We start from the raw sequence: 20,568 nt of genomic DNA on the forward strand, positions 1-20,568 counted from the left end.
ACTGCTGAATGCCCTTGGGCATCTCAAGGACTCACCTTGCCCTGCCTCCCTTCGGCAGATGTCCCAAGGCTCATAACATTGTTCTGGCTCTCATCAAACTATTAACCATGTCTCCTTCTCCTCCTGCAGCTTCACCGTACTCTGCAGCCAACACCCAGCACACCCAGCACCTCCCGGCCTCGGCACATGCCGAAAGCCCCAGTAAAACAACCCACAAGACCAGCCTGCATGCCGACGAACCCACATCACCCCTGATCCCCTCCCACAGGTCAGAGAGGACTAGGCACGGGGTTAAATGCTGCTGCAGAAAAGAAATTGGCCTGTCTTGAAGGCTGAGCCCTGGGGGGTGGCCAGCAGCCCCACAGCAATGCCCTCTGCAAGCCACAACGCAGCCTGCAGGCACGGGGCTATCAGGCGTCCTGCTCTGGGCAGTGGGGTTTGCACAGGCACTGCAGCTTTCCTGCCTATATAAATACGTTAATAAAAGATCAGTTTGCAGACGCAGCTTGCTGTAGATGACAGCATTAGAGGCGCATCTGTTTCTACTAAGCACCAGTCTCGTGCTGGGTTTATTTGGTCTGTTTGTGGTGGGGAAGAGTTGCTTTCAGCATTCAGAGATGTCTCGTGTCTGGGAGAAGCGGGGGGGCGGGGGGCGGGGGGGGGTGTGAATATATTTTTGGCTCTATTTAGCCACAAACATTCGGGTGTAGAATAAAGAAAAATATTCCTGTTTTCTGTTTGCTGCCAAACTGAGGCAGATGATTTCTTGTGCAAGCCTTCATTTGTTTGAGAACTCTGTGTCCTGTTGGAAAAATAAATGTTCTGATGGGAAAAGTCTATCCGTGTGTATTGATCAGCCATTGTGACCAGTGGACCTGCAAACATCAGCTTCAACACAACTGAAAAAGCAGTTCCCAACGCTTTTGCCAATACATACAAGGCAGAAGGAGACAGGTCTTTGCTTTTTTGGTGAGTAAAGTAGTCACACAACAGAATCCTTTCTGCAGGCACAGTTGCACTGACCTCACCACAGCTGGCATGAATTTCCAGTGCCAAACACCCACCCTTTGCACCCAGAGCAGGCGGTGTGGTCCTTCCTGAGAGCCAGCCACCACTGGCAGCCACGAGCCGGACACAGCAATGGGGAAAGGACAGCGGATGATCAGCAATGGTGGGGAAGAAGCCTGGGATGCTCCCAGGTGATGGCAACACCTTCTCCCCATGCTGGGAGTGTAGGGTCACCTCCCCTCCACCACGGTAAAGCCAGACATATGGACAAGAGCTCCCAGTGGCTTGGTTCTCCACAGTGAGAATTTCACAAACGTCTATAGAATTTTCCTAATAGATTTTTATCCCCCTGAAGCTTTTTAATTAAGCCTTTACAACCTCAACTCACTTTATACATTTTTTTTTCTTTTTTTTGTAAAGGAAATATTATGACCAGGAAGAATAAAACTGCTGTTTTACCTAGAGGTGCCTTCATTTCATAGCAGATTAAAAGCAAGGTGGAGAGTCAATAACGCCAGGAAGAGGTGGTCAGGGGATGAATGCAAGGTACATGAGCTGAAGGCAGCACAGAAGAGATTGGAGGCTGGAAAGACAAAGGCTTATCAGGACTGAAGCCTCAAAAGCAGAATCAGCTCCTCAGATGATATAAATCACCTGGACTCCCCTGACATGCTGGTATTGCTGTAGCATGGCTTTTTGGTATTGATTTAAGGGAAAATAAAGGTCAGGGGCTTAGCTGCAGAGGCAGCATCAGGGCTGAGGCTGTTCAGCTCTGGGTGGGTAGTGATGAGCAACCAGGTGAATCTGCAAGAATATGCTGGAGCTATGATAGCCCCAAAGCCTAGGAGCAAAACCTTGTGTAACCTGCTGAGGGCAGCTGACTGGAGCCCAAATTTGCAGGAGTAGCCCAAGCACAGTAATCCTGGGCTTAGGGAAAATCCAGATTTCAGCCTGGACCTTATTGTCAGTAACTCTGACCTTTCTGCCTATCTGGACTAGCACACAAAAAATCCCAGAAAGGGCAACGTGGAGCTGTCTGGAAATGGCACCTGCAAATGTCACGGTTCTGCCAGGAACAGGGTCACTGCATGGCAAACCTGGGTGTGCAAACATCGCTTGCTAAATTGACTGCACGGGGGCATTGCAGATTTGGGGGTAAAGGTTTCCTGAGCCACGGAAAGGCCAGCTCTCCGCCTGGGGACTTCTGAGAGGGTGGATTTCATGAGAAATGTTCTTTATTTACACAATCAGCCGCAGCCAGCAGCTGAGCTAAGAGCGAGTGAGACTGCCTGTAATGAGCGGCTGCGCAAGGGTTGCTGGCCGCAATGAGGTGTTTGCTGTCTGCACCAAGATTTGTGATGGTCCCGGAAGGCCCTCGGTGGGTGGGAGTGGGAATTCATTTAACTTCGTTAACTGAGTCCACTCTGCTGGCCAAAACCACCCTCTGCTTTATGAGAAACACAGAATCAGTAGTGACAGCCCTCATGGGCCAGGTGCAGTGTCACCAGCAGTTCTCCAAGGGATGGGATGGTCGCCTCAGGGCCAGGAGGTTGAAGGACATGGTCCCACCACCACGGATCTCACTGTCACAGTCCTGCTGAGAAGATGCTGTTTGTTTGAGGAGAAAGGAAGGATTGTGACACCTCTACTCGTCTTCTTTCCATCTGTGTCCCCACTAAAATACACTTTGGGAAAAACTTAGAGGGCAATGAAATGGGGGAAATGAAATGGTGAGTGGGCTACACCCAACTGGGGGGTGGTGCAGCTGGTGTGGGACCAGGAGTCCCACGCAGCCTGGAGGAGGGGGTGAAGCTGTGGGGCCTTGCTGGGCCCAGGTCCCCAGGGTTTATCTGACTGTTTTCATCATTTCTATGTGAGAAGGGAAAGGGACCACACAGCAACAGAAAGTCCTGGAAATCTGCAAGGGAGACTGTTCCCAGCATCCTCCCCTCCACCGTCACCCCTGTATACAATTGGCTATGGAAGATGTATGGCTTTGTATAGCCTCCAACTTGGTGAGATAACACCTCACAATAAAATTCCTAATTACAGACAGCAAATGCACTGTCCCAGCTCTAACCCTCCTGTCTCGGTTGCATACATGGTCACTCCAACAGAGCAAGTGGACCAGGGCTGTGGTCACCCCATCCTGACTGGCCTATCTGCTCCTTCCCCTCCATATCAGACACTGCTGCCTGTCCTCTGCTCCCACTTCTGAGGCATCCTAAAGGCTGCTTGTGCCCTATAACTTTTTCTTTTCTCAAAAAAACCAAACAAAACAAACAAAAAAAATCATCAAAAAATACAGCAGAAGAGAGGGGAGGAAATTGCTTCAAGTTTCTTAACTATCTCATGGAACAAAAATGCTTCTTAAGGCTGCTCAGGGAAAGAGAGGGTCAAAAGTCCCTCGTTAACACTGATTTACTGAGAGGGCTGGAAAGTGGAAGAGGGAGACAATCCAGCTGCCTGTCTCAGTGCACCAGGAGCCTGGTCTTGGATCCAGGCTGGGATGTGAGGGCTGGTCCCCCCAGCATGAGATCGGGGTGGTGCAGTGGGGAAGGTGCACCCACGGAAGGTGCAGTGGGGTGCAGGCTGCTGGGCTGCCTGCATGCCAGAGCAGACCTACACTAACACAGCAGAGGCAGGGCAGAACTCTCTTGGCCCTTAGTAGCAGTTTGGAAATTCAGTGACTTTCTGAAGAAAAAAGCAGAAGTTGAGTCCATTCAACCCAATTAAAACTCCAGAGGAAGTGCAGAGAGGCAGGATGTAATTACCCGTGCTGGAATCCCAATTCAGAACAGGAGGCAGAGCTCTCCGGATCAAATTAATCCCTGGTGTAACTCTGCTGAAGTTACACCAGAGCTATAATTGGCCTGAAACATTTTAACTATCTCATTTAATGTTATTCATGCTCTGCTGGAGATGAGAATGTTTATCGTAAATGAGAGACTCTAATGCTCCATAGCAGTAATAGAGTGTGAGGCTTATGCGGTTTCTCATTTACAAGGATGCTGGGGAGGCCAGATTGTCACGGAAGATGCGGCAGATCTGGACTCCCCACGTCTTTAACTATTTCCATGGCTCCTGTGATGGCTGGTTGTCCTGTTGTCCTTCCTCCAGTGTGTCCACCCTCCCTATGCCCAGGCTGCTTTTCCATTTCTTGGAGATGTTGGGGGCTTGTACCCCAGGCCCAGCCAGGGGCAGAAGTAGGAGGACATAAAGTGGTAGAAAAGGGAATGGAAAACACTGAGACAGGCCTTTCAACATTAAAGCTCCTATAAATCAGCAGAAGTGAGATTTCCCAGCAACAGACTTGCCTCCCCAGTGATGCTAAAAGGGATTTCCATTGATGAGAGCTGGCTCCATGGCCTTCCTCTGAGTCATTCAAGGGAAACAGCCCCCCAGGCTCCTGCAAAAGGAGCAGGGTCAGTGCTGCAGGTAGCTCAGCAAGCACGTGGAGCGCCGTGGTCCCTGCTGCCAGCCAGACACCCCTACGGACAGTGTTTCCAGCTGCCAGCCCTGGGTTTTCCCCTAGGCTCAGAGGATAATCCCCCAGTCATTTGAGCTGCCACCTCAGAGGAAGCCTGAGCACGCTCCACACAGCTGGAGGCAACAAGGCACTGTCACCCACCACGGGGAACGCGTCCCAGGAATCATGATCCATCCCATTCCCCTTCCCGTGGTGATCCCATCAGCCAGCCTGAACACGCACCCTGCCGCTTGGAAAGCAAAGCCTGTGGGTCACATTCCTCCCTGCCATAGCTGTATTCTGGCTGGCAGGGATGCGGTTCGGCCCCAAACCTCTACTGTGTGCCCGGCATCCTCCCTGAGCCAGCCCTGGCAGGTACCGCTCACTGCAGGCTCTGCATCGGCATTTCCAGGCTTTTGGAGGATTGTGATTTCTATCATTAAATCAACCTTCCACTCCCTAGGCTGTTTTTAAGACAGACCCCTGGTCTTTTGCTCTGCTCTCTTGCCAGTAGAAACCACAGGAAAGGCAGATCTGTTTGTTCCAAAGCAATTTTTAATGCCCTGTAGCTTAGTAGAGGTTAGAGCGTTACAATTCATTCTGGCTCCTCTCTATTCCTCAGAGGATATTAGATCCTGCTCTCAATACTTCCTCACTCTTTGTAGATGTTACCCTAGTTTTAATTTCCAGGGCTTCCAGACTGTTTTTAACAATGCTGAGCTTTCAAGTCGCTTTCTTCAAACTTTCTCCAGCCATGCTTTCCCAGAGCCTAAATAGCTTTGATTATTCCCAGATGTTTTTAGTTTGTTAAACCCAGAGTAGTATTGTGTAACGACTTGGAAAGATGACTGGTAGCAGCATCCTGGATTCTCTTTCCTAGTTCACCAAATTACTTCCCAAGCAAAAACATCTAAGAGATTTATCCTACGGAAGAAACGCCATCAGCACCACATTAACTTGCTACAGAGAACAGGACTAGAGGCAGCTGAAATCCTCTTGCTGGTGAAGATAACCCCCTGAAAGCATAGGTCATCTTCTCCACCCAGTTCCTCCTTAGACTCTCTGGTGAGATTTCTAAGCAGGATGACACACTGGGGCAACAAGCCCACAAGGAAGCCTTTGGGCAGGCAGCACCTAATGGAAAAGACCTTGCTCACCTCCAGGCCAGGCTGGATTCAAGCTGTGGCCATCCCTACCCACCAGCCACCCAGTCAACAGCACAACAGCAACTCGGCTCTGCTCTGGGCCAAGTTTTCCTTGACCTTAGAGGATGTGTGTGTATATCCTGACAGGCCAAAGCATGGGGAATAAGGAGTTTTACACAACTAGCTGAGCTCCTAACAAACCTCTGCAGCCCTCCTGACTCCAGCAATCCTGCCACTCTCGCGTTTAAGCCATTGCATTGCTAAACACATATAAAAAATATGCCTATTCCCACTAGCAGAGATCCAGGGTGTAGCTGAGCTGGCAGGAGATGCGATTCCTCTCAACCGTCCATAAATTTTCCTGAGATCACCCCAAATACCTCTTATTTCTTGGTGCCTCCACCCACCCTGCTGGATCCTTCCTCTGCCATTTCTCAGCCCATTGCTCAGGTCCAAAAAGCCCAAGGTTACTGGGATGGATGTGAATACATAACACAGCATCTCCCTCCCATATATGCAGAGGACCACGCCTGGGCAGGGCAAGGAGCAACAATGAAGGAGGAGGAAAACAAGATGGGAAAAGCAAAAAAAGCATCAAGAGAGAATATTCTTTTAGCAGATGGATAAGCTAAGCTAAAGGACAAACCAACCTGCCCCAACACATCCCTATGACAGCAGCAACCACCCAGCCATGCCAGCTTGTACCAGCTACACCTGGGAAAGCAGGTGAGAGGAAATCCAGCAGCAAATCCCCTGTACAGCCAAACTGACCTGCTGTATGAAGACTCTACCCCAAGGAAAACATCCATGCCTCTGCCTGAGACACAGAGCATCCCCAGCACCCAGCCCCACCACAGCAGGGTGCAGTTTAGTGCTGAGCAGATGTGCCTCGGGCCAGGTCTGTCTGAGCTGCACCCAGAGGTGCTCAGGACAGTAGGGAGGAGGTTGAGGGAGGAGGATCAGAAAGCCAAGCTGTGAGTGAAGAGTGTCAGTGCTTGGAAAGTGCAACCAATTTGCTTTTAGAACAGCTCATGCCTCTCCAACAGTGCCTAGAATAACAAATTCTTTCCACCCTCCAAGCCTGAATGCTGGAGGAAGCTGCTGAGAAACTTAATTGATTAGCTGGATGCGTGCACAGGAAAAAATTGCCCAGCATCAAGGAAGTCACTGTCTTGACAGTTAATGCAGACACTGGTAGGAGATTAGAGAGACCAGCTGCAGTTTTTTTATCACACAACCCTCTCTTTTAGTCTGGGAACAAGGCAAGGTCTGTTTTGATGGGACAATGCATTTTGCAGTGGTGTCGAGGGGCCGGAGCATTAGGGCTGTGTCCACACTGTGCTCACCGTGCTCCCAGGGCTTGCTGGGCAGGCATGGCCTGATACTCAGTCCTGGAATCTTCAGCTGATGAAGAGCAAGGAGGCAGGCTTTGAGCTGCCTGCACCTCTTACCCCACTCTTCAGCCCCAGAGGTCCTCTCAGCCCTGGCAGCCCCTGAGCAGCAGGAAGAGATGCCCTGAGAGCAACTTCATCATCCAGGGGGTAGTGTATGGAGCTGAGCATGTTGGAGGAGCCAAGTTTCCAGATGTCTCACAGCATCCTCCCAAAAAAAGAGGTGTCCAGCCTCCCTAGCCCCTGTAGGCCATCTCCCCCCCTCCCAGCCCCTGCCTAAGCTTTCAGCTTTGCTCTCAGCATCTCCAGCTCTGCCCTGCCTGTGAGAGGGTCACCACCTGCAACTCTGTCACTGCACAGGATTGCTTTCGCTGTTTGGCAAAAGAAAACAAGAAGCCAAAGGCCTGCAGGGGCTGTGAACTTGCCTGTCATGTTCTCTGACAGTATCAAAACCTTTTGCTGCTTGTGTTTTTCCCAAGCTGTCACTGCTCATCACACCCCTAGTTTAAACCTCTGATCCTTAAAGCCTCCCTGAGCCCTCTGCAAAACAAATGGAGAGAGCGTGGTCTGTTCTCCAAGGGGATCAGACAATGTCAGAGCTCCCCAGAGCAGGTGCAGGCAGAGCCAAGCATGCATGGCTGTGCTGTGTGGCTGCCAGTGGTGGAGGCAGGCAGCCTGCTAACCCCCAGCTTCCTCCTGTCCCTCAAACTGCTCAGCTCCTGCTTTTGGGCTCAGGGGAGGATGAAAGGGAAAAAGACTCAGCCCTCCTGTTTGCTCTCTGCTCAGCAAAACTGCTCTCCTGTCCCCTGTTTCCCCTATTACTGCTATTTGCTATTTGACCTGAGCAGCCCAGAGCAATTTTCGTCACGGTGCATTCCTAGCACAGCATCGGTTTTCTAGAGCAAAACGGGAACAGCTGCCAAGAAACAAATCTTCCCCTGATGCCAGGCACTTCTCATGGGTTGCACAAAACTTCTTGAAAGCCCAGGGGAAAAACCACCAGAGCTCAGCTGCAGCAAAAACCATCCCACTCCAGCACATCCCCTCAGGGATTTCTGCAACGTGAGGGGGCTCAGACAGAGACTAATAAGCATCATGATAGCATCCATACGGTACCACTTTGAAAGCTTTAAGTGAAAGAGGAGCTAAAGGCAGAGGACTGTGAGAGAGAGTGCACTCTGGCTGAACACCCTCAGCCCCAGCATTCAGGTCCAGCTGTGCCCAATGTCCTCCTACCTGTCCAGGCTTGTGCCTATTGTAACCGAGCAGGACCCAGGCAGGTAGCTGGTGTCGATATGGGACACATCGAGTTCACACGTGGCTTGCTGTGAGAGAGCTTTTGAGGCTTGTCAGGGCTAAGTGAGGTTTGTCCCCAAGAGCTGTGAGAAAGCCTGGTGCTGACGCTCAGCCTTAATGAGGAGGGATGCACGGGGTGGGGGTGGATGTGGGCTGAGCTGGCCCTCAGATTTCAGGTGAGGTGTCTGTGTCCGTGGGATTGCTGTGTGCTTGAACAGCAGAGCTGACAGATGTATGTAACACCTTTCCCCATGAAGGTTAGTACATTCCCCATGTATTAACCTGGTGTGGGACAGATCCTGCAACAGTCTCAGATTGCTGTGGCTCAGTTGGTTTTTGATGGAGGCTAAAGACTGATGTACAGAATCTCTAGTTACTGGGAGGAGTAAGGAGCAGAGCAGCTCAGGTAGCTGATGCAGTCAGCTCCAGCAACACTTCAGGGGAAGCAGCATTTCTTGGGAACAGGGAGATGGTCAGAGATTACCAAAGGGAATTGAGGAAAGACTTCCTGGAGGCCTGGGACCAGCTGAGACACACAAGCAGCCTCAGAACACATCGTTTCTTGGTCCTTCCAGCTGAAGGAACAACACTTGCTCTGCGTTTGTTCACATCTTGAATACGATAGATAGAATAAGGTCAGAAATATTAGTAACTCAGTTTCCTGGGGGGCTTACACCAGCTGACACCTGTTTTTTGTTGGTAACCGGGTTCCACCCTCAGTCACAATGCAGAAGGCAGCCTTCAGATAATATCAAGTCAATGTGCTTTGTCTTGTTCACCCTGCTTGAGGCTGAGGTTCATCTTGAAAGTACCCACTGCAGCTAGTGCTCAGTAGTCTCAGTCTAATAGCAAAGGCCCTGATAGAGGTTCAACTTCACCTTCCCAGTGCTTCATTTTAGCAGGATATGCTGGAACAGGCTCGGTCAGTAGCAGTACCAGTTGATAACTGTTTCTCCAGTTGTGAGGATTTTTAGGCATGAAGCATGTAGAGTTCACAGCTAGGACAGATGTAGCATGATCTGCTAAAGCCTAAGGCAGTGACACCAGGTTCACCCTAGTTAAGATACTTTCAGGTTTTCTATGAAGGTAACATGAAGTTCATGTCGCAACATGCATCACGTCCGCAGTCACCGAGAGTCCCAGGAGATTGCCATGAATGCTGCAGAGTGACTACAGCTACTGACTGCAGGCAAGTCATGGCAGCACTTGAGCTTGTAAGTTAAGATGGCAGAAAAGCCTGATCTTTGAAAAAGCAGGAGTTCATTTGTGATCCAGGTTTTCAGGCCAGGTTTACATAGCAAGCCAGTCTCAGCAAGACTAGACTGCAGCTTCTCCTTCAGTTCCTTGCCTAGACCAGGCTGTTCTGTTATAACAACACAAGCAAAGTCCACTGTCACAAACACCATCTGCTGAAGAGGAGGAAGGTTTCACACTGTGTCAGTCTCTTTTATCTCAGTGTAGGTTCTGCATAGGAGCTGGATGAAGTTAGAAAAGCAAAGGAGACCCCAGCAACAGCTTTTCCTGGTGCTGTCTGTGGGCAGTTACTGATTTGACTGGAACAGGACTTCAGAGAGACAAGACAGCACATAAGCAGGCCAGTCCCTCACATCACTCTTCAAACTCTGGTTGAAAGTAGCATCAGGGGTTTCCCCCACCAAACTGCATGAAGCCCCAGGCAACAGAAGCAGCTCTGTTCAAGAACCGGTCCAGCTGAGCTCAGTCTCTCTGCTTTGGATCAGGTCACTCCAGCAACAGCAGCAGCAGTAGCCAGGCTGGGCTAGCTGTATGAGGAACCTCTGTATACATGCATACGTCTTCCCTCCCACGTCTGCACAGAGGTACAGCCACACACATCAGCAGCAGCAAGGTCAGCTTCTTAAGGCACCCAACAGGTATTTGAGCTTCTCTGGAAACAGCATCTTCAGATCACAGCTCAGTGCCATTGTCCAATCGAACAGGTGAGGCAAGACTGTAATTCTAGAGACTGCAGAACAAATACAGCAGATCAGAGCGCATTTCTGTAGCAATACATGTTGCACGCACCAGTCAAGGCAACTCACAGCAGAAAGCAGCTACCCAGCTATGGGAGCTGAGGTGATATATACCCCACAACTCAGCGTGGGGCCAAGCAGGACAGGGCCAGAAGGAGACCGGGGCAAACACAATACTGGGTAGGAGCACAAGCCCTTTCCCTGGCTGGGCAGAAGCCGAGCAGGTGGGACTGGGCAGAAACTAGTCCCAGCTGGGGGCCAGTGACCAGCTGAGACCTCAGGCAGGTTGGTGGGGAGCACAGCCCTTCTCTGCTCCCTAGGGACCTTGCTCTCATATGTTTTCCTCATGGGCGCATCCTCAATTTCCCATGCCAAAGTCTCCCCCATGCTGAGAAGAAAGCCCCCCTTTCCCTGAGATCCCACACAGATGATGGTCCTGCTCCAGGGCTTGGAATCTGGGACCCAGAGCATCAGATCTTCATGGAGGCCGCAGAGCGGCCACCGATTACCAGCAGCCTGCAATACCCAGGGCTTTTCAGATCAAGTCCCTCTCAGCCTGGAGCCAACCCAGGATACAGCTCCAGCTCTTTAACAGCAAAAAGCTGAATTAAAGTCATGTTGTCAGCTGTGTATTCAAACAGGAATTACACAGAGTTTCTGCAGCGGTAAATGCACCAGGTGCAGGTGGTGCAACCAAGGCAGATGAGGAAGGAGGGGCAGTGGGCTGGGAAGTGGGAGCCCCCATCTCCTGAGAGGGGTGCTCAGGGGAAAAAGGGGCTCCTGATTCCCACCTTGCTCACCTGCAGGCACGGTACCCCAGCAGTCAGCCAGCTTGCAGCACCTTGCTCCTTTGAGCTCCCTGGCTCCTGCTGAGTTGTGATCACTGTGAACCTTCGATCTGGGAAAGAAAAACATTGTTGGGAGCACTCACAGCCACTGACTCCTAGCAGAGATGCCCTGGCCCTCAACTGGGATCCTATGGCGTGAGATGCTGGCCAAACACAGACATCAAAGGTGGTGCCTGTGCCAAAACTGCAGCCTCTTGCAGGAAGATGTTAGGGAAGCGATTATGAATTTGCAGCCTCCCAAAGCATGTAGCAGCTGGATCCTCTGGATAAATAAAACCCTGCCAAAAATTAAGATCTGTTTCTGCAAAGCTGAAACAGCAAACTTGTTTGTCTTTCCTCCTTCCCCTCCCAACCACGTTGTTGTCTTAAACATTTACAGAGAGCTTTATATTGTTCAAATAATGACTGGGGGCATGGGGATGTTGCTTTTACATTTTTGCCAGCTGCTCCAAGTTGGCAGCACTTCACACACAACTTCTGGTAAATCAAGTGCTGTGGTTTGAAAGAGTACCAGCCACACTGTCCTGGTTACCCCTGCCTCAGTTTGCCTGCCCCACAGCTGGTCTGGCAGAAGGAACCCCCACGACCCCCATAAGCCTCAGTCATGCCTCCACCAGCTGTCAGGGAAGGGGGTTACCCTGAGACCAGTGAACTGCAGCAGCTCCCTCTCTTCTGCAGGCTCTGCCATGTGTCTGTGCGGGAGGAGTGGTGGCAAGCGCAGCCCCTAGTTTGCTAGATAAAGGGGTATACATGCAGCTCCCACCTCACAGCCCCCCGTCTAACTCCCTCAGCAGCACTCCCCAAGCTGCAGAGCTTGCACACCGGTGCTGGTGCACACACAGGTGCCGGGCAGCCATGGTGGGCCTTTCTCTCCCTGATGTAGTGAAGAGAGGTGGAGGAGGATGCTGCCACGGCTGAGTTCTCCCATCCTCGAGCACAAGTGCTACGGCAGATTAGCCATCTCCTGCGGTGCGTGTTCTCCCGCCCACCTCCTTCAGCAGCAAGGCTGCTCAAGATGACAGCTGAGGGAAGAAAGGAGAGCACTTGAAATGTGCAGGGGGAGAGATGGCTGAAGACAGACCGACCTTTATGCAACAGCAGAAGCATTAGGTCAACAGCAAAGCAGCAGTACATGTGTTGGTAGTTAAATGAGAAAAAAAGGCACATGAGTCTCTCCCTCATGGGCAGGTCTCCAAGAATTTGGGGGCTGTGTTGGGCTGATTGAGTTTTATTTGCAACCTGGCAGAGGCTGGGGGGAAAGGGAGCGAGGAAGGCTGTCAAGGAGAGCTGGAGGCTTTTGTGCAGGATGTTTGGACTGAGTGAAATGACAGAGGAGTACGAGGCATGCTGTGAAAGCAGGATGTGGGATAGAGAGAATGTTTATACAGTCAGCCGTGGGCTAATCCATGGGAGGCTTTAGAGACCATAAAATCCATTTGCAAGTGGATAGATGACATTCTGTAGGAAACTAGTGGTTTAAAACAATGCTACCCTCACTCTTTGATCTATTCTGAAGAGATCAGACTTGGGAACCTGAAGAGAAGGGAAGGTTAAGTAGATCCATAAGTTCTGCCTGCGCAGGCAGGGTGGGTAGAAAGGACCATTCATGGTCTCTTCCTGGACAAGAACTTGAGGCCATCAAAGAAAACTAACAGGAGCCAGACACAGAACAAACAAAAGGAAGCTGGTCCCTCTCACAGCATGGGCTGACCTGCCTAAGTCCTCCCCACAGGAGGGAACAGCTGTTACAGGTTCACAGGGGGACTGGGCAAGTTCATGGAAAAGAAATCTGAAATTGCCATTCCAGGGAAAACTCATTAGTGGAGCCACAGAACTGACATCTAGCTCTTGAAGTCTGCACCCCTCAAATGACTGGTGGCTGGAAGGTACGGGGAGACATACCGTATGTAATCACACTGCTCTTGCACTTTACTAGGCATCCACTTTGGACATGGAAAAATTACATTAGTCTGGATGGTCCTTGGTGTGATGCCCTGCAGCAGTGCTTCTTCAAGGAGATGTTACCCAGAAGCTGCCACCAACAGATCTTCTTACAGACAGCAGGAGGAATAACTGCAGCCCTTTAACCAACTGCCCTCTGTAATCTAGTGAGGCCTCAGTTTACCTCTTTGGACTTGGTCAAATTAGGCGCATGGCCTGCTTTCCCTGCATAAGAGCAAGAAAAATGACCTAACAGGTCCTGAAATAATGTGACCTTTCATTATTTAAACATGTTCATTCCCACTAAGCAATGACAGTAACAGAGATGCTATTCTCAAAAGTACCTCACATTATCTTCGTCCTCTGGTACAAAGAATGGGAAGCAAGAGGTAAGCTGGAGATATGGGATTTGCAATTCTCCATTTTCAGTCTTCAGTAGGAAGAAATGTTGGTGATTTGTATTGTGCTCTGATACAACCGCTTGACCTCCATGCGGCTCATGCTAATTACTTGCAAAAATATGCTTGTTTGCTCTGCACGTGCCTAGCATATTTCTTGTATCTAAGCTTGATAGATGAAACATTGCTTATATGACAGTGCAGACTGGGTTAACTGAATCAACGGCTGGTTGGCCGAGTAATTCAAGCAAACTGAAATAGTCTGTGATAAGACGGCCTGAGTAGTTCCTCATTAATATCGCCTAGATATTTTTATACCAGCTCACTCCCTTTCTGCTTACCATGCCTTTAATCTCTCAGGCTGACACAGAAAATAGAGAGGATCCATCTCTTTGCCCAAAGCAAGGCCAACTCTCCATTCCTTGTAGCTGCTTATCTAGCTTGGCCTTAAAGACCTTCTGTGATTGAAATCTTACTCCTGGTTTTACTAGCTTTACAGGGTTAATTTTTTCCTACTGTCTTTGAGTACATTTGTGTAGCTGTACACATCTTCCATCTCTGGATATGCTCTGAGAATACACATTCTAATTAAGCATATTCATCCATGAAGAAGCTAGATTCCTACTGCTATTGTTCAACAAGTGCATATGTCTGGCCCCGGGATTTATCTATGCACTGCAATTGGAACAGTTTGTTGTGTGCTCTCTGTTCTGATCAGCTCCTCCAAGGATGAAGCTGTGAACGCAATCTGGCTAGCACAGACAAGATGGTCACTTTGCCTAGCTGGGACATCAGACCCAAAGTGATCAAATCAGCTTGTCTCCATTCCCCTGACACAACCTCCTCAAGCTCCGTTCCCTGTTGCACTTGAAGACAGTACCTTAAGGCTGGTTTCGTCGCACTGCCCAAAAGTCAGTTGAGGAAAGGGGGAAGAAGTGGGAGGAACAGCTGAGTGGCTGAAGTTGCCATTTCCTCTGCTGTTCAGCACCATGGGGGGTGGGGGTTGGGGGGGCAGAAAAAGGAACCTTTTCTGTTCACCTGCAGGAAGTCATATCATAGCCCCACCTGCAGATACCACCATGCTCCCAGAGAAGCCACCCCTTCACTCCACAGGTATTCTGTAAAGGTAAGCTCTTGTTATTCAGTGTGCAAGATTCAGACTTTAGATAATTCCCAGTTACAGCCGAGCATTTCTGAGCCTGTTAGAATTCTATGTAAGCACACAGGACATGATGAGGAGGAATGGGTTTAAGCATGCATTTAACATTAAATGGAGGCTTAAGAGCTTTGCTGTGGGGAGAAGGAAAGACATTTTGTTTGTAGTGTGCCTTGTCCTGTGTGGGAAGATGTTGCTTGTCTGCTACTGAGCTCCAAAAAGCCTTTCTGGTATTTCTTGGGACTGATTTGAAGCAGACACCATGATCTGGGACCTCATGGCAGGCTTTTTTTAACACTACAGATCTTTTATCTCAGAAGTCTGGCACCTGAAATACCAGCAAGCAATCTCCAGCCATACCCCAAGGGACTGTTCTTTGTGCACTGCTGTGCACGCAGCATATGTAACAGAAACATGCATTCTAGCTACCCCCTGCACTTCTGCATTTCCTTGTGCTTTGTATGCTCAAGCCATACAGGGGGGTGGTGCCTTTCAGATGTGGTTAGCAATGGTGAGGTAGCTTTCTAATGTGGTCAAATACCCTGGTTGCTTCCCCTGGCCACATATCATAGACCATAACCACAGCAGGGTGTCTCTGGATGAACAGATGCTTTGTTTCTCCAGGTTTGGTGGAACCCTGTCTGCAGGGTGGGGCAAGGACAGGCAGAGGGGACAATCGAGAGGAAATCAAATGGCTGTCAGTAAGCACGGTGAGTTTCTCCCTGGTGGGACTTACAGGCAGCCAAGAGGGGAAATGGGTGGGAAATTGGGAGGAGACCTTATCTTCCACTCTGAGCGTGAGATCAAAGCCTAGCTGAAGTGGGAGAAGTTCTGCCATTGATTTCTGGTTTTCTTTCCACTTTTCCCTTCTGTGTCACATATTCTGCCCATTCTCCTGTTATCTGTGCTAGGAATAACCAAATACCCTACAGCTGAGCTCAAACTTCTTTGTAGAGGGTAACGCTATGGCTTGGCAGGACAGATACTGAAGTGCCTTGAGAAAGCAGAAAGGTGGGGGCTTGAGGTAGCATGTAATTTGCTGGAGGAAGCAATTGCTTCCAGATCCTCTGCTGGGAAGTTGAAAGCAGCCCCAAGATGTTATGTTCACATATGGAAAATCTCCGTGCCCTTTTAATAGCTTTCCTTACTTGCTCAACCTTTCAAAGACTGAAGCAAGAAAATACCGTAACTGATGGAGAAAAATCTATCAAAATTATGTCCAAATTACCTTTGGGAGCAGCATAACAACTACGTGAGGAAGAAGAATACATTCAGCCAGGACTGTTCAGACCAGCCTGCAACTTCCTTCGCATCTCCAGGAGGGTTCACAGCTTCTTCAGAAGAGCCACCATGTCATGCTGACCTCTGGGAGGCTTTGCCTTGCACTGCAGCTCCCGGGTGAGGGTTGCACGCTGGAGATGTGTGTGGCATGGACGCCCTCTAAAGGGAACAGCTGAGAAACCTTGATTAACTCACACAGGCGAAGCTGCAGAGATTTAGGAAGAACGTGGGCATGGATGAGGCGATGACCTTCATCCAGAGTCTCTGTTCTGCCTCTAAAATATGCTTGGAAAAATTATCTGTTCACCGAAACCATGAGTAATTACAGCCAGCCTACTGCACACGTAGCTCATGCCCTTCCTCTGAGCTTTTAATTGTCGAGTCAGTTCATTACTTGGTACCTGTCTAAGCTTATCCATTTATAGGCACAAGCAAACAGTTACTCAATGGTTTGAGCAGCTTCCACCCAAAAATCAAGAAATGGAAAATCCCTCAGCACATCCCAGTCTACGTGTTCTCTCCTTCCAGGAGCTGAACTCTGCACAAGGGGGAATTCTGGCTGTTTTGTTTTATTAAAAAACACACACACACACACACACAAAACTTATGTCCCTTGGGGACCTAAAGGGCTAATTCTAGTTGCACGGGTTTATGTATTTGCTTATTTGGAAAGCTAAAACTAGCCAGGCAGATTGCCAGCCAGATCTTCACAGAGCAAAAGCCACCGCAATGAAGGCTGCGTTAATTACTGCCATTCTGTATCATCATCTGCCTTCCTACCAGGCCAAACACTCGTGCAACAGGCTCCTGTGGGGCAGGAAGGTGCTGAAGCTCTCACGTCCTCATGCTAGAACATGGGACCCGTTGCAGACTGCTTTCTCCAGGCTCCTGGCCCAACCTGTGCTGCTAGCAGAGAGCACAGAAGGCTGGGGAAAACCTCGTATTTAACTCCTTATGTTGGAAGTGGCTTATTTTTAACAGCACATTGGCATCTCTTTACAACCTTCTTGCACCACTGAAAAAAAGCCCTCTTGCAGTCTGTTGACTTCTTAAGAGAGACACTTAAGAAACAACGTGGGCCATTTTGGAGAGCGAAGGACTCCCAGGTCAGGTTAAATCTATACTCTGGAAAAAAATAGCAGGTTCTAAAATAGGAACAAGGCCAGGAGGATTCAGGCACTAAAAATAAACATAAAGTCACACTGCCTTTCCCTGGGAACTTGACAGCCTTGCCTGGAGAATGGCCTCCCAGAGCACAGGGCTGACCAGTGTGGGCAGCAGCACAGAGCCATCTCCCTGCAGTCGGAGGGAATCCGAGAGCAGAGACAGACTGAGCTCCTCAGCTGCGCTTCCCTCCAGCTCCTGCAACTCAGCCATTCAGGGTAACACCAGGGGTTTCAGACTTGGCAGTCCAGGTGGCCAGGTCAGACAACAGACGAGTTGGCCATGCCATACACCACCAGCGTAGGAAGCTTACTCTTGCTATGGCTGTGGGGAGCCAGGCAACTCTCCACAGCACAGCTGCAACTCAAATGCCCTGACAGACTGTGAATGCCCCACTTCTCAGGCATTTCAGGGCTGCCTCTGGTTAGATACGGGGCTTTCATCTGTACTCAGACTTCTCTACTTTCAGACTCAGATTTGTCTGCTTTCTATCTCCAGTCACAGAGCTTTTCACCAAAAGGGCGGATAAAGCTTTGCGGCAAGAAAGCGGGTATTGGCTATTCTTATTTTTCCTTCCTTTGGTTCTGTTTACACTTTGTTATTGCTCATAAGCTAGGCAGGATCCTATAGATCTCATGACAGTTTTAACAGCAGACAACCATAGTATATACTGGAAGCATCACATATTCAAAGCACAGCACATACATTCACTAACTAATCTTTGACTAATCCCCGGTCTCCAGCTAATTAGTCTTTTTGAAGTGTGCCCCTTCCTACACGAGCTAATACTTGTTCAGCCTTTTGAAGCATTTAGCGTGCTAAGTACAATCATGCGTGTCTCCCTATTAAACAGAGCACATGAAGAATGAATAAATGCAATTAACGAGCAGCATGACAGTGCAAAAGCTCTGCGTGCAGAGCCCAGGCCCAGCTCTGGGCTCACAAGCCTACACGGCAGACCCCACCCCCCCCATCAGCCGTTAGCCCCTGTCCAAAAGCGGCAGCTGTGGAACGGGCTCTGGAAGCTTCAGCCCGGCCGCTGGTGCTATGTTACACCGGTCCGTCTGACACGCTCGTTTCCCCAGCCCAGCAGGCACAGGACGAGTGAGGGAGCCGGCCCCCACGCAGCCGCGGCCAGGGGAGGCCTTCCCCCAGCACCTCTGTGCGGGCCGCAAGCGGCGCCGGGGCCTCAGGCGGGCAGCGGGAGCCCCTCGGGCCGGGCAGCGGGCGGGAGGGGGGAGGCGGGGACCCCGGGGACCCCTCGGGCCGAGCAGCGGCCTCAGGCGGGCAGCGGGGAGAGCTGGGGCCGTGAGGCCGCAGCCCGCCGGGACTGCAGTTCCCATGAGCCCCCGCGCCTCCCGTCAGCCCCGGCGCTGGCCCCACCCCTGCGCCGGCGCGTCCGGACAAGACGGCTGCGGGTGGTGAGTAGGGCCGGAGCGCCATCGCCAGCCATCCGTGGGCACAGTGGCCCCGGGAGGCGCGGGGGCAGCGGGAGGGCGAGCGCGGTTCTCTTGCCCGTCGGGAGACTGCCAGCAGGGGTGCGGCGAGGCTTCGGTGCCTGCCTGTGGGGACGTGATTGTGCCCGTCCCCCGCCATGCTGGGTGGAGGGAGGGAGGGAGGGAGGGTCGGCCCGCGCTAGGCCCCAGCGCTGCGGCCCTCCCCGGGCAGGACTGCTTCTGGCCCCACGGCCTGGCCTGGGCGGCGCTCGGCTCACAGATTTTCCCTGCGCTTGTGCCGATGCCTGCCCAGTAGCGCCTGTAGGACGGTATTTAACAGAGCAGCCTGAGCGCTGCCATTAGTACGGTACCTGGGGCTTGTCTCTGAGCAGCCCGCACGCAGCGAGGTTTCGCGGGCTCAACTCGCGTCACCCATCGCACTTGAGCGAACGCCCGGGAGGCCATTGAAGCAGGTTGTGCCCACTAGGCGTGGTTGCTGCCCGAGTGAGGAGCATGCTACCACAAAGTCAAGAACAGGCTTGGAATTATTGGGACAGCCCTGCACGGGCCGGGTTTTAGCTGCTCTCGAAGCTGAGCTAGTGATGATAAAGTTATCCCTGTCTGAAATTGATCTTTCCTCTGTGGAAGCGTAACCCTGAGGCTCAGCATTAAAGACACAAAGGCAAAAGAATGGTCTATTATGTGAACTAACTCACAGTCCCCTTCCTCAGTTTCAGAGCGTGGCATGGTGTCAAGCAACAGTAAAAACACTCACCTGCCTGGGAAGGCAATTCCTTCGCTGGACTGACAGCAAACCTGCACCAGGTGCACAATAGTGAGAAACACCAGCATCTATCTTGTCAGTCTAGTTTTCTCCTCTTGCTGAGCTGATGGAAGCAAGACTCATTCTGCTGTGTTAGATGATATCCTTCTGTGTCCCTAGGGCTACTGGGGGGAGATTAAAAAACCCAATGGCTTGATTAATGTAATTAAGCCAATCAAGGCTGTAGCTTTGTTGCAGCTGCCACCTGAGTGTGCAGCCCTTTGCTGCCATGGAGCACAAGTTGAAAGGCAGCACAGAATGAATGGGAATGTGGCTGTTGTTGGTGCTCAGTAAAGCACCTGCTTGTCAGCATGGTTGAAGATGAGCAAGAGTAGAAGGGATTAGAAATAGGAGGGATTAGATGACAGGCCATTATGGAGACACTTCAACACAGTTCATCTCATAACTATATATGTCACAGAAATAGACCTAGTGAAAGAATAATTGTTCTGTTTGCCTACCTGGAGGTGCACTGGGACAGTTTCAAACCTGCATCAGGTTGCTGGGGGCGGGGTGTGTGTGCAGTTCACATAGACCAAAGGGTCATCCTAGAAAGGACACACTCTTTCCCAGAAGCAATGTGTCTGTCCTGGGTCTGCTTGAATGTATTTCTCAAGATGAAACCATAGACAGTTTACATCCTGGATGAATGGATTATTGTTGTGTGCAAGAAGGGAGTTGGATTAAGATGTTTCTGTGTGATGATGGGGAATGTGTCTCCTTGAAACAGCTCAAAAGGGTCTAAACTATCAAAGTCTCAGAGCTGGTGAGGTTTTTTTCTAAGGAAGGATTTAAATAGCATCCACTTCTCAAAAGTTTCTTGTCTCTGAGTGAGACAACTCACTGTCAGACAAGCTGCTTTGTCTCCAAGGAACAGGTTTCTGCTGTGCTAAGTTTGTGAGACAAAAATTGCCTGCCCCTGAACAGGAAACTTCTTGCCTTTAATTCTTGCTTCTGACCCAGTGCTGTTTTTTTCAGAAGTGGTGAAGAAGAAATGGGTGGAGGACGAACATAATTTGAAGTACTGTTGCTAACAGTGTTCAATGCAACTCTTATTTACGAGGAAATCATGCTGCAGAATCTTGGGGTTGTACTGTTGCTCAAAGACATCTTTGGCAAGAGGGCAGCTGCTAAGCTGGGCTTCAAGCTGGTAAGAGAATGCTTAAGTATTGCATGCTGCTCATTTTCAATTTATTAATTGTCATATCTTTAGGCAGCATT

The 20,568-nt window shown here is 50.4% G+C and overlaps 1 long non-coding RNA gene across 5 annotated transcripts in view; it reads left to right on the forward strand.

Annotated features, from left to right (window-relative positions):
• Positions 1 to 20,568, forward strand: part of LOC308060904 — a 31,351-nt gene that overhangs the window by 9,537 nt on the left and 1,246 nt on the right. For all 5 annotated transcript variants that reach the window (XR_013926960.1, XR_013926961.1, XR_013926962.1 and 2 more), the window contains exons 3-5: positions 130 to 18,509; positions 19,256 to 19,420; positions 20,326 to 20,497. This is a non-coding gene — a long non-coding RNA (uncharacterized lncRNA). The remainder of the gene's footprint in view (positions 1 to 129; positions 18,510 to 19,255; positions 19,421 to 20,325; positions 20,498 to 20,568) is intronic.

Source organism: Falco punctatus (assembly GCF_963210335.1).
Source record: "Falco punctatus genome assembly, chromosome: 1".
Lineage (NCBI taxonomy): Eukaryota > Metazoa > Chordata > Aves > Falconiformes > Falconidae > Falco > Falco punctatus.